We start from the raw sequence: 9,989 nt of genomic DNA on the forward strand, positions 1-9,989 counted from the left end.
CATTGCCCTCTGCAAGCACTGCCATTATAGCACATAGGAGACTTTCCCTTGAATTACTTTGGCTTGTGTGCATGTCTTGCACCTCCACTAGATTATACAGTCCTTGAAGGCAGATCAGATTCTACCTACTCCATATGTTGTAGATATTCCTAAAATGTTTACTGAATTATAAAATTTGCTATTATTCATATATGTGCCACATTTTAAAATTATTTTGTCTATCCTCAGAACAGCAGAACTCAGTTATGGTACAGAGGACACTCGTTTGTTACAATGCAGGGGCATGCTATTGTGCTGGGGCCAGCTTGTACCGGCTCGGAAGAACTGCCTGTGTGCATTTCTTCCCAATCCTGAATTCAGTGATGTCTTTTTGGTAAGCTTGAAATCAATCATCGTGATAATATTTACCCCACAGAAATCAGCAAATGCTATAAATCAGGGTTTTTTCTTTTAAATAATTTTTTCTTTTTTTGAGAATGATTTACCAGCACAGCACTGCCAGTAACCAAAATAGTCATATAATTTCTGTGTGCCTTCATAGAATCCAATCTAATAAGAAAAACTCATTTAGCAATCTTGAAAGCCACTGTTTGTAAGTAAAAGAGCTACATATAAATCAAAGCCCTGGAACTTCACTGCTCAGAATGAAGTGGAGTAGAATATACCAAGGCACCAAGATGTAGGATTTTCCTTGATCTTCCATTTGTAAACTATGAGACATTAAGCAAATTGCCTGAATCTCTTGTAGGCTTTAGTGTTATCACCTTCACACTGAAAACATTAATGCTTTCCCCTATTTCGAAAACCTAATTTAAGAGTAAATGAGGGAAGCCATGTGTGCAGAAGCATTTTAAAAATTGGTATCAAAATGTGTTCTTTCTGCCTCTGAGCTTCTAGATTCAGTTTTATAAAGGAGATTCCAGTCAATAAGAGAGTGACAGTTCTTTATCGTCACTAATCAATCTAAATCTACAAACAGTTAGTGCATGCTTTAAATGCTGTATGTATCATCTATTTCCTTCCTCACAAGACAAACCTGCAGAAACATCAACTAGACTAGGCATTTTGCCTCTTCTCCTAGAAATTTTCCCTTTATTTGAACGGAATTCCCCTTTCCTTAAAATGGTAAACACTAGAACAATCTGATCTTTATCACAGACTTTAGTGAGACACAGACATACCATTTAATTATCCTCTCTACTCCCCATAATACAAAAATAAATGGCATTGATTAGTGATTGACTTCAAAGTGAGTAATTGAGCTTTAATGAGTTTATAAAAGGGATTGAAATCAAGGCAATAAATTAAAAGCAAAATAAAAGAGTAAACAAGAAAGGATGTTTTACAACTTGGTTCCATTACAGTCTATGCTAACCAGATTAAAAAGTAATTGCCATGTCAAGAAAAATTATAGTGGCCTCTGCAAAATGGAAGAGCAGTAGGCTCTCTTTGTGTGTGGGTGTAAAATGAAGAAAATAGGAAGTAAATAATTACAGAGAGGGAGGGAGAGGGCAAAATTTTTTCCTGGCGGTCATTACACTTTTAATATCAGATATTTCTTCATAGAAATAGACATTATCATCAACACATGCTAATGAGCTGCCTGATTTAAACTAAAATATTTAATGTCCTCTATTATCTTTGTATAAAGTGAAGTTTCATGCTTTGTAAAGATATAACGATATCTAATATCTTTTGTGTAACATATCAGGAGTATATTTATGACTGCATGGTTTAATCATTTTAAATGTCCCTAAATTAATGACATTAAAAAGACATAATATTCTCAATATTTTAGGGGACCTTTTAAAAATAGGCTTTAAAAAAATAAAAAATTGATGACATTTAGACAAATGATCTAAAATAAGAAGCACTTGTGATTGGAGAACCAAAAGCTACCATAAAATAGGGAGATTACGTAAAATAAATTGGATGTAGCTATCATCTCTATAAGCCCTGATAATATGTCACAGGGCACTTATGGAATTGAATGCAGCCCTCACAGACCCACAGCTCATTATCACTGAGAATTCATGGGCAGCTGGTGAGAAGCCTAAATAGTGGTAAAGGGCAGATGTAGCAGCAATTTTTAAAATAACTATCTCTAGAATCTTCACAGCCTGAGAACCTGCTCTAAGAAAACAACCAAAAAGATGCAAGCATCAAAATTCAAGATGGTATCTGTTGATAAATCTAATAAGCAAGATAATTGTGACTTAACATGTATACAGGGAACTGTGGTGGGTACAATGTTGATGGCAGTGAATTGGAATTAACCAAATGTCCCCACAGACACATCTATCTATTGGGACTTCCAAGTTAGACTGGGAGCACTTGTATAGAATGCCTGGGAGAGTCGAAGTAGCCAAATGAGGAACCTGTTTTGAGATAACAGGAATGTTTTCCAGGAGTGTTAAGATCAGCCCTTCACTAGTTGGAGTATCTTGACCTCTGTATTAGTCCATTTTCATGCTGCTGATAAAGACATACCCGAGACTGGGCAATTTACAAAAGAAAGAGGTTTAACAGACTTATAGTTCTATGTGGCTGGAGAGGCCTCACAATCATGGCAGAAGGCAAGGAGGAGAAAGTCATGTCTTACATGGATGGCAACAGGCAAAGAGAGAGCTTGTGTAGGGAAACTTGCCTTTATCAAACCATCAGATCTTGTGAGGCTTATTCACTATCAAAAGAAAAGCACAGGAAAGACCTGCCCCCATGATTCAATTACCTCCCACTGGGTCCCTCCCACAACATGTGGGAATTCAAGATGAGATTTGGGCAGGGACACAGCCAAACCATATCAACCTGTAACAAAGGCTTATGTATCACAAATAAAGAGGAGAACAGACCTGTTTATACTTTCATCACACCCTAAGTGAGGTCTAACACTGACTTTTACTGTGCATTTACTTTAAGAATCTGTAGTTCTGGCTAGATTGAGGTCAAAAAAATAAATAAGTAGATTTTCAGATAAATACACAATTGTATGTGAAAGACTATTTGAAAGATAATCACCCCCTTAAAGATTCATCTTTCACTTAATACTATTGACAATTAAAATCCTTTGTACAAATGCTTTTTTGAGTTGGTCTGAGATGGAGATGATATGTTGATTAAAGTCAGAAATTCAACTGTTACTCTAAGCTATGTGATAGAGATTGAGTAAAAAAAGTTTCTCTCCTTTATTTTCTAGTTTTCCTATTAAAAGAAAATCCTTAAATGCATTTAAGATGTTCCTCTCTTTTCAGGACATAAACTCATTCATAGTAGTGCTTTAAAAAAAAAATCCATGACCACAAAAGAAGAAGCACGATTCAAATTGATTTAAAAACTTGGAAAGAATTTTATCTCAAATGGAAGAATTGTTTTTTCATTTCCATAATGTTCTTGGTTTTAGTTGAATTATTTCAAGGAAGTTTGCTCAGGCAAGTTAGGTAAGTTGTGTGGAGCTATCACAGGCTACAAAAATACAAAAACATACAGACTTCTTAATTTCACAAATATTACAAAACAAAACATTGATCAGAAAAACCTGAAAATTTAATTTAAAGTGGGATGTGATACCACCAGGCAGAAAAAAAATTGCAAATGGTCTTTAGACTTACTAAGATGCCCAAATTAATTAATGATAAAATAAAAGCAAAATAAAAATGCACTAGATATCATTTTCTCACATATCATGAAAATGAAAATCCAAACAGTTAATAGTATAATTAGTTGGAAAGTTGTGGGGAAACAGGAATACAGAGATATTTGACAATATCTTTTTAAAAATGGAAAGTGCATATACCTTATAGAGTGGATACTATAGCTAATGCTTAGACAAGAGCAATAGAGATTTTCAAAGTAATTCATTGCATCATGGTTGTAAGGGCCAAAAAACTGAAACAATGTTAATGTCTACAAAGAGAGTACTGATAAAATAAATTATGGCAGGCTAGGCACAGTAGCTCACACCTTCAATCCCAGAACTTTGGGAGGCCAACACAAGAGGATCCCTTGAGCATAGGAGTTCAAGATCAGCCTGGGTAACATAGTTAGACCCCATCTCTACAAAAAATAAAAAATAAAAATCATCTGGGCATGAGGGCACATGCCTGTGGTCCCAACTACTTAGGATGCTGAGGTGGGAGGATAGCTTGAGACGAGGAGGTCAAGGCTACAGTGAGCTTTGATTGCACCACTGTACTCCACTTTGGGTGATAGAGTTAAACCTTGTCTCAAAATAAAAATATGGCAGATCCGTATGATGACTACTATATAGCTGTGAAAGAGTGAAAAGTGTCAAAGAATATAATTGCTCTCCAAGATAAGAGCAAAAAAACAAGGTGCAGGACAGTTTGTATAGTAAGATATATTTTGTGTACAAAAAAAACCAAGAATAAAACTATGTATTTATATTTGCTTGAATATACCCAGAAACTCTGAAAAACTACACAAACATTAATAGCAGTAATTGGCTGGGTGAAGTGGCTCACTCCTATAGTCCCAGCACTTTGGGAGGCCAAGGCGTGTGGATGGCATGAGACGAGGAATTCAAGACCAGCCTGGCCAACATGATGAAACCCAGTCTCTACTAAAAATACAGAAATTAGCTGGGCATGGTGGTGTGTGTCTGTAATCCCAGTTACTCAGGAGGCTGAGGTAGGAGAATAACTTGAACCCAGGAGGGCGAGGTTGCAGTGAGCTGAGATCGCCCCACTGCACTCCAGCTTGGGTAACAAAATGAGACTCTGTCTGAAAATAATAGTAATAATAATAATAATAGTAATTATCAGGACAGGCAGAAGATACAGGATAGGTGAGCATGCTTGATAGTTCTAGAAGCATATTTTAAATGATAGCCATAAATCACTTTGTTATTTTTCTATGATAATTGAAAGACAGTGACTCTAGGGAGTTTTGAATGAATATTGACTTCTTAATTCTAAAGCTCTTGGGATTTGGTACATAGCTAAATTCAAACTTTAATTTGTTTCAGTGTTTTTACATCGACTTTTTATTACAGATTCTAAGATGCTCTAAAGAGCTAAATTTCAGTCCTCTGTTAGTCTTCATGAAGTAAATGGGATGTTCTTTATAGACCCATTTACTATTGTATTATATATGGTAGATACACGCCATTTTTGTAAGGATGTGATGAAGAGACCATATTGAATTCCTGCAAATATAGAGTGTCTGCATCAGTTTGGGACTTTCTTCTGAGTCACATTTCCATTAGATGTCACCTATATGTTACACATATCCTTACACTACAAAATAATCACCTTTTCAACTTCTGATAAAGCTTGATCTATCTCATGATGATCGTGTCTCAGTTTAAATTAGTTCCTGCAATATATCTCCTCAGAGCACTATCTACTTTCCTAACACTTGCACTTATAAAGTTATTTCTATAATGATTTGCTTAATGCAAATCTCTGGCACCCAAATGTAAATACAATGGGGGCAGAGAATGTGTCTGATTTTGTCTGTGCTGTACTCTTTAGGCCTAACACAGCATAAGTCAATCAATACGTGTAAAATTAGTGAAATTCTGTCCTAAATAAGCCCTATTTTAATTTTGTTCTTTATTTTAAATAAATCTATTATTTTAATCATTAGCTAGCATATAATGCAGAGAGGACAGTAAAACACAGAATAAGCTTCTGTTTCAGACATACCTGAGTTAGTCTTATTAGCAATGACACTATCTAGTGTGTGCCCTTAGACAATGTCTTGGTTCATTCAAGCAGCCATAACAACAACAACAAAAAACAAACAAACAACAACAACAACAAAAACCCATAGACTAAGTGGTATATTAACTACAGAAATCTATTTCTCACAGTTCTGGAGGCTGGGAAGTCCAAAATCAAGACACCAAATGATTTGATTTCTGGCAAGGGCCTGTTTTCTGATTCACAAACAGCACCTTCTCACTATGTTGTCACAGAATGAAAGGGTTTAGCTAACTCTCTAGGGGCTCACTACATCATCACAGTGTGGGAGGGTCTAGCTAGCTCTCTGGGGACTTTTTATAAGGGTGCTAATACAAATCATGGAGGCCTCACCCTCATGACTTATTCGTCTCCCAGAGGTCCCACCTTTTAACACCATCATCTTGGATTTAGGATTTCGACATATGAATTTTAGGGAGATACAAACATTCAAGCCATAGCGAACACTTTATTTGACTTTTCTAATCCTTGGCTGTTTTATCTATAAAATAGAAGAAAATATATTGTTTCTAATCCATAGGGTTATATTTTGAGGATTAAGTGAAATCAAGAATGCAAAGGACTTAACACAATATCTGGCTCAGGACAAGAACTCAATAACAGCCAATTAGGCTTATTGTCATTGTCCCTGAGCTGCAGAGTTGGGCAGTTAGGTATGCCAACTTAGTAGCTATATCCTCTCTCCCAAACATTGTTACTAAGTTCGTGCTATTTATGACAGAGCAAAATGACAAATTCCTTTTGCCTTTGACCCCTCACCCAAATTATCAAAACCAAGAGTATTGAGTCTGTACGTACAAAGGGTTGACTGCCACTCTCCTAGCTTCACAGGGTTACTTAGTACTTGATTGGTGATTGTATGTTAAGATCTGTGATTCCAAATAAATATTTTGAGCATCTGGATGAGAATTTTTTGTTGGGGGGCAGGGGGAATCATTTCTCTACAAGAGATCAACTGCTTGTATTTCCTTTAATAAAGTTTAATTCTAGTATTTCAGAAATATATATTTGATATAATTCTCCATTAAAGTAAATAAAAATTGACTGTTATTTTACTATTAATATTTGCATTGACTTTTTTAGAAAATCATAAGAAATGTCTCAATAGAACCCAGTCCTATGTTTTTGTGAGTCTGTGACTTTTCTTTTGCACACATTTTCTTTTTACGATTTTTCAGAAAATCATAAAAAATATGTCAATAAACGCAGTCCTATGTTTTTGAGAGTCTGTGAGTTTTCTTTTGCACACATTCTTGCTTACAAAGCAAGACCTAACCACAGCTGCTAATGCATTAAAGTTTAAAGTAGTGGTTAAAATCAGAGACTGTGGATTCAGACTATTTAATCCCAGCTCTGCCACTCCCCACTTTCTAGCTGCATGGCCTTGAGCAAGTGTTTTTTAAAACCTCTCTGTGCCTCAGTTCCTTTATCTGTAAAGTTGAGCTAATAGGGAGCTCATCAGATTGTTGATGAAATGATGCAAAGCATCTAGAAGATGCTTGATGTAGAAATGCTATATGCAGGCTCCTACTATTTCATATGAGGAAAGTATTATTATCCTTCTTTCTGTAGACCAGATAATGAAGCTAGGTTTACACATACCACAATTGCAATCAAGACCTAAACCCAGTTCTTTCAACTTCAAAGCTCACATTTCTTTTTTTGGTTATCAATTGTTCCTCAGTTTAAGGCCTGCTTTCTCAACAGGGCAAAAATTGAGGTTTTGGTAGAACCAAAAATTCTTATTTATTATTACAATGGTTTGTGGTCTTCCAGTGTGTCATTGTGCCTAAACAAATATACAGCATACATGTGGTATTAAAATTTCATGGACAGGAGGTGAGTGGGGGAAAAACATCTAAAAAGGCTGTTGAAGGGGACAGTCATGAAAACAGGTTGAGAAACGCTGCTCTAAGTATAGAATGAGGTGATTTGTATCAGAGTCTTCTCCCATGCCAACTGAAAACACAAATTTAAGTCCCACTCCTCGCAAGTCTACCACTCTTCCTCTCACCACTGTTAGAATTTCTAGGGCTGGGGCCTGGGAGCCTGCATGAACACCAAACTCCTCAGATGACTCTTACCCAGGTTTAAGTTTGAGATCCCCTGGTCTGTTGGTGAGCTTCTGAACTCCATCAGCTCCCAACGACACACAGAACAGGGCTGTCCTTCTCACTGCCCCTGTTAGTTGCTCTTGCTCTTCCTCCAGCTGATGTCAGAATGAGGGCCACACACATGGGACCATGATGAAATGGCCATGGACTTTAACATTACCATTCAGTAAATGTGGAGGATTTCATCATCTTCAAAAGGGTAAAAGACGAGATACTGAGGAATGTGTGGCACCCCTGGTATAGCAGAGGAGAGAGGTAAACAATAACAATTGCTACTGTCATCTCCCCATTTGTTCTGCACCCAGCTTGAGCTAATTTTTTTTTTTTTTTTTTTTTCTGGGACAGAGTCTCACTTTGTTGCCCAGGCTGGAGTGTGGTGAGCGATCTCGGCTCACTGCAACCTCCACCTCCCAAGTAGTATCTGGGATTACAGTCGTGTGCCACTGTGCCTGGCAAATTTTTGTATTTTTTTCGTAGAGACAGGGTTTTGCCATGTTGTTCGTGGATCTCGAACTCCTGACCTCAAGCGATCTGCCTGTCTCGGCCTCCCAAAGTGCTGGGATTACAGGCGTGAGCCACTGCGCTCAGCCCTAAAACTGTTTTTATATCCACATTTCAAACTGTTTATTTGAAACTGTTAACAAAAGTTAAGTTCCGTGAGAAAGAATATGGCCTATTTAAAAGAGGAGCATGCATGTTGCAGTGCCAGAGGGTAAAACCTGGAGGAAACCAGCAAGCAATGACAAGGAACTGGCTGTTTTCTCCCAGGGACAAGGTGGTTTGGTGCAACTAGCCCAAGCTTGGGACCTGGGAGACTGGGTCTAAGTCATGGCTGTGCCATAGCTAGCTGGGGCTAGTTATGCTGGACCTCAGCTTCCTTATCTGTGAAGGGAAGGAATTGCACTAGAGAGTTTCTAAAGTCCCAAATCGATCTAAATTCTGTGTCCTTTCAAATTAATCATTAAAGGCTACGAGGCAAGTAAATTTCTGATGGAGAAAGGAAGATCAGAGCAATTAATCAAAGAGGGAGAAATTATTCCTTTTAGCAAGCTACCACATTATTTTGACTATTTTTCTTCTTTTGAGTTTTCCCAGATTCAGAGAACAGACGAATAGAGGATTGAAGAGGCCACTAGGGCAATGGAAAGAAAAAGCTATCCCTCTTAATCACTGAAAACCAGGCGGGACCCCAAGTGGGTAGCAAGGAGGCTGGACACTGTGTTGGGCCAGAGGGCTGGAAGGGGTCCAGGTCCAATCATATTTCATGGCTGTGCATGTGCTGTAAAGGTTTGGGTTTATTTTTTCTCCATCCACTCTTGCTGAAGGGCTCAGAATGTTTTTCTAGTGACTGAACCTGTTCTCAGCATCCCTGAGGCAATTGCCTATGCTTAAAATTTATATATATATATATATGCATTTTCAGGCCTATGTGTTAGGAAAATCTTTGCTTCCCCTAGAGACCAGATGTATTTCCCCTTATATACAATGCAAAATTATATAACTGATTATTCTTTCTTCTAGGCCTTATCCACCAAGAAGATAGGAGCCATTATTACATCTGATATGGTTTGGCTGTGTCCCCACCCAAATCTCATCTTGAATTGTAGCTCCCATAATGCCCATATGTCGTGGGAGGGACCTGGTGAAAGATAATTGAATCATGGAAGCAGTTACCTCCAAGCTGTTCTCATGATAGTGAGTGAGTTCTTATGAGATCTAATGGCTTTATAAGGAGCTTCCCCCTACCCCTTCACTTTACACTTCTTCTTGCTGCTGCCATGTGCAGAAGGATGTGTTTGCTTTCCCTTCCGTCATGATTGTAAGTTTCCTGAGGTCTCCCCAGCCATGCTGAACTGTGACTCAATTAAATCTCTTTCCTTTATAAATTACCCAGTCTCAGGTATGTCTTTATTAACAGCATGAGGACAGACTAATATAACATCCTAACTTCAATAATGTAGGACCCTAGGCCCTGCACATCTGCATTCTGGTTCTACCCTCACAGTCCTCCCACCCTCCCCCGCCCCACCCTTCTGTGGTTCTGTCCTGAGTCACACAGCACAGCCATCCTTCTATTTGCCAGCTGTAAAGAGCACATAAAAGCTATTCACCTGTAACCACTTCTGGGTATTTGTTTGTCCTTTTGATTTTT

This window comes from Pongo abelii, chromosome 11 (genome assembly GCF_028885655.2).
Source record: "Pongo abelii isolate AG06213 chromosome 11, NHGRI_mPonAbe1-v2.0_pri, whole genome shotgun sequence".
Taxonomy (NCBI): domain Eukaryota; kingdom Metazoa; phylum Chordata; class Mammalia; order Primates; family Hominidae; genus Pongo; species Pongo abelii.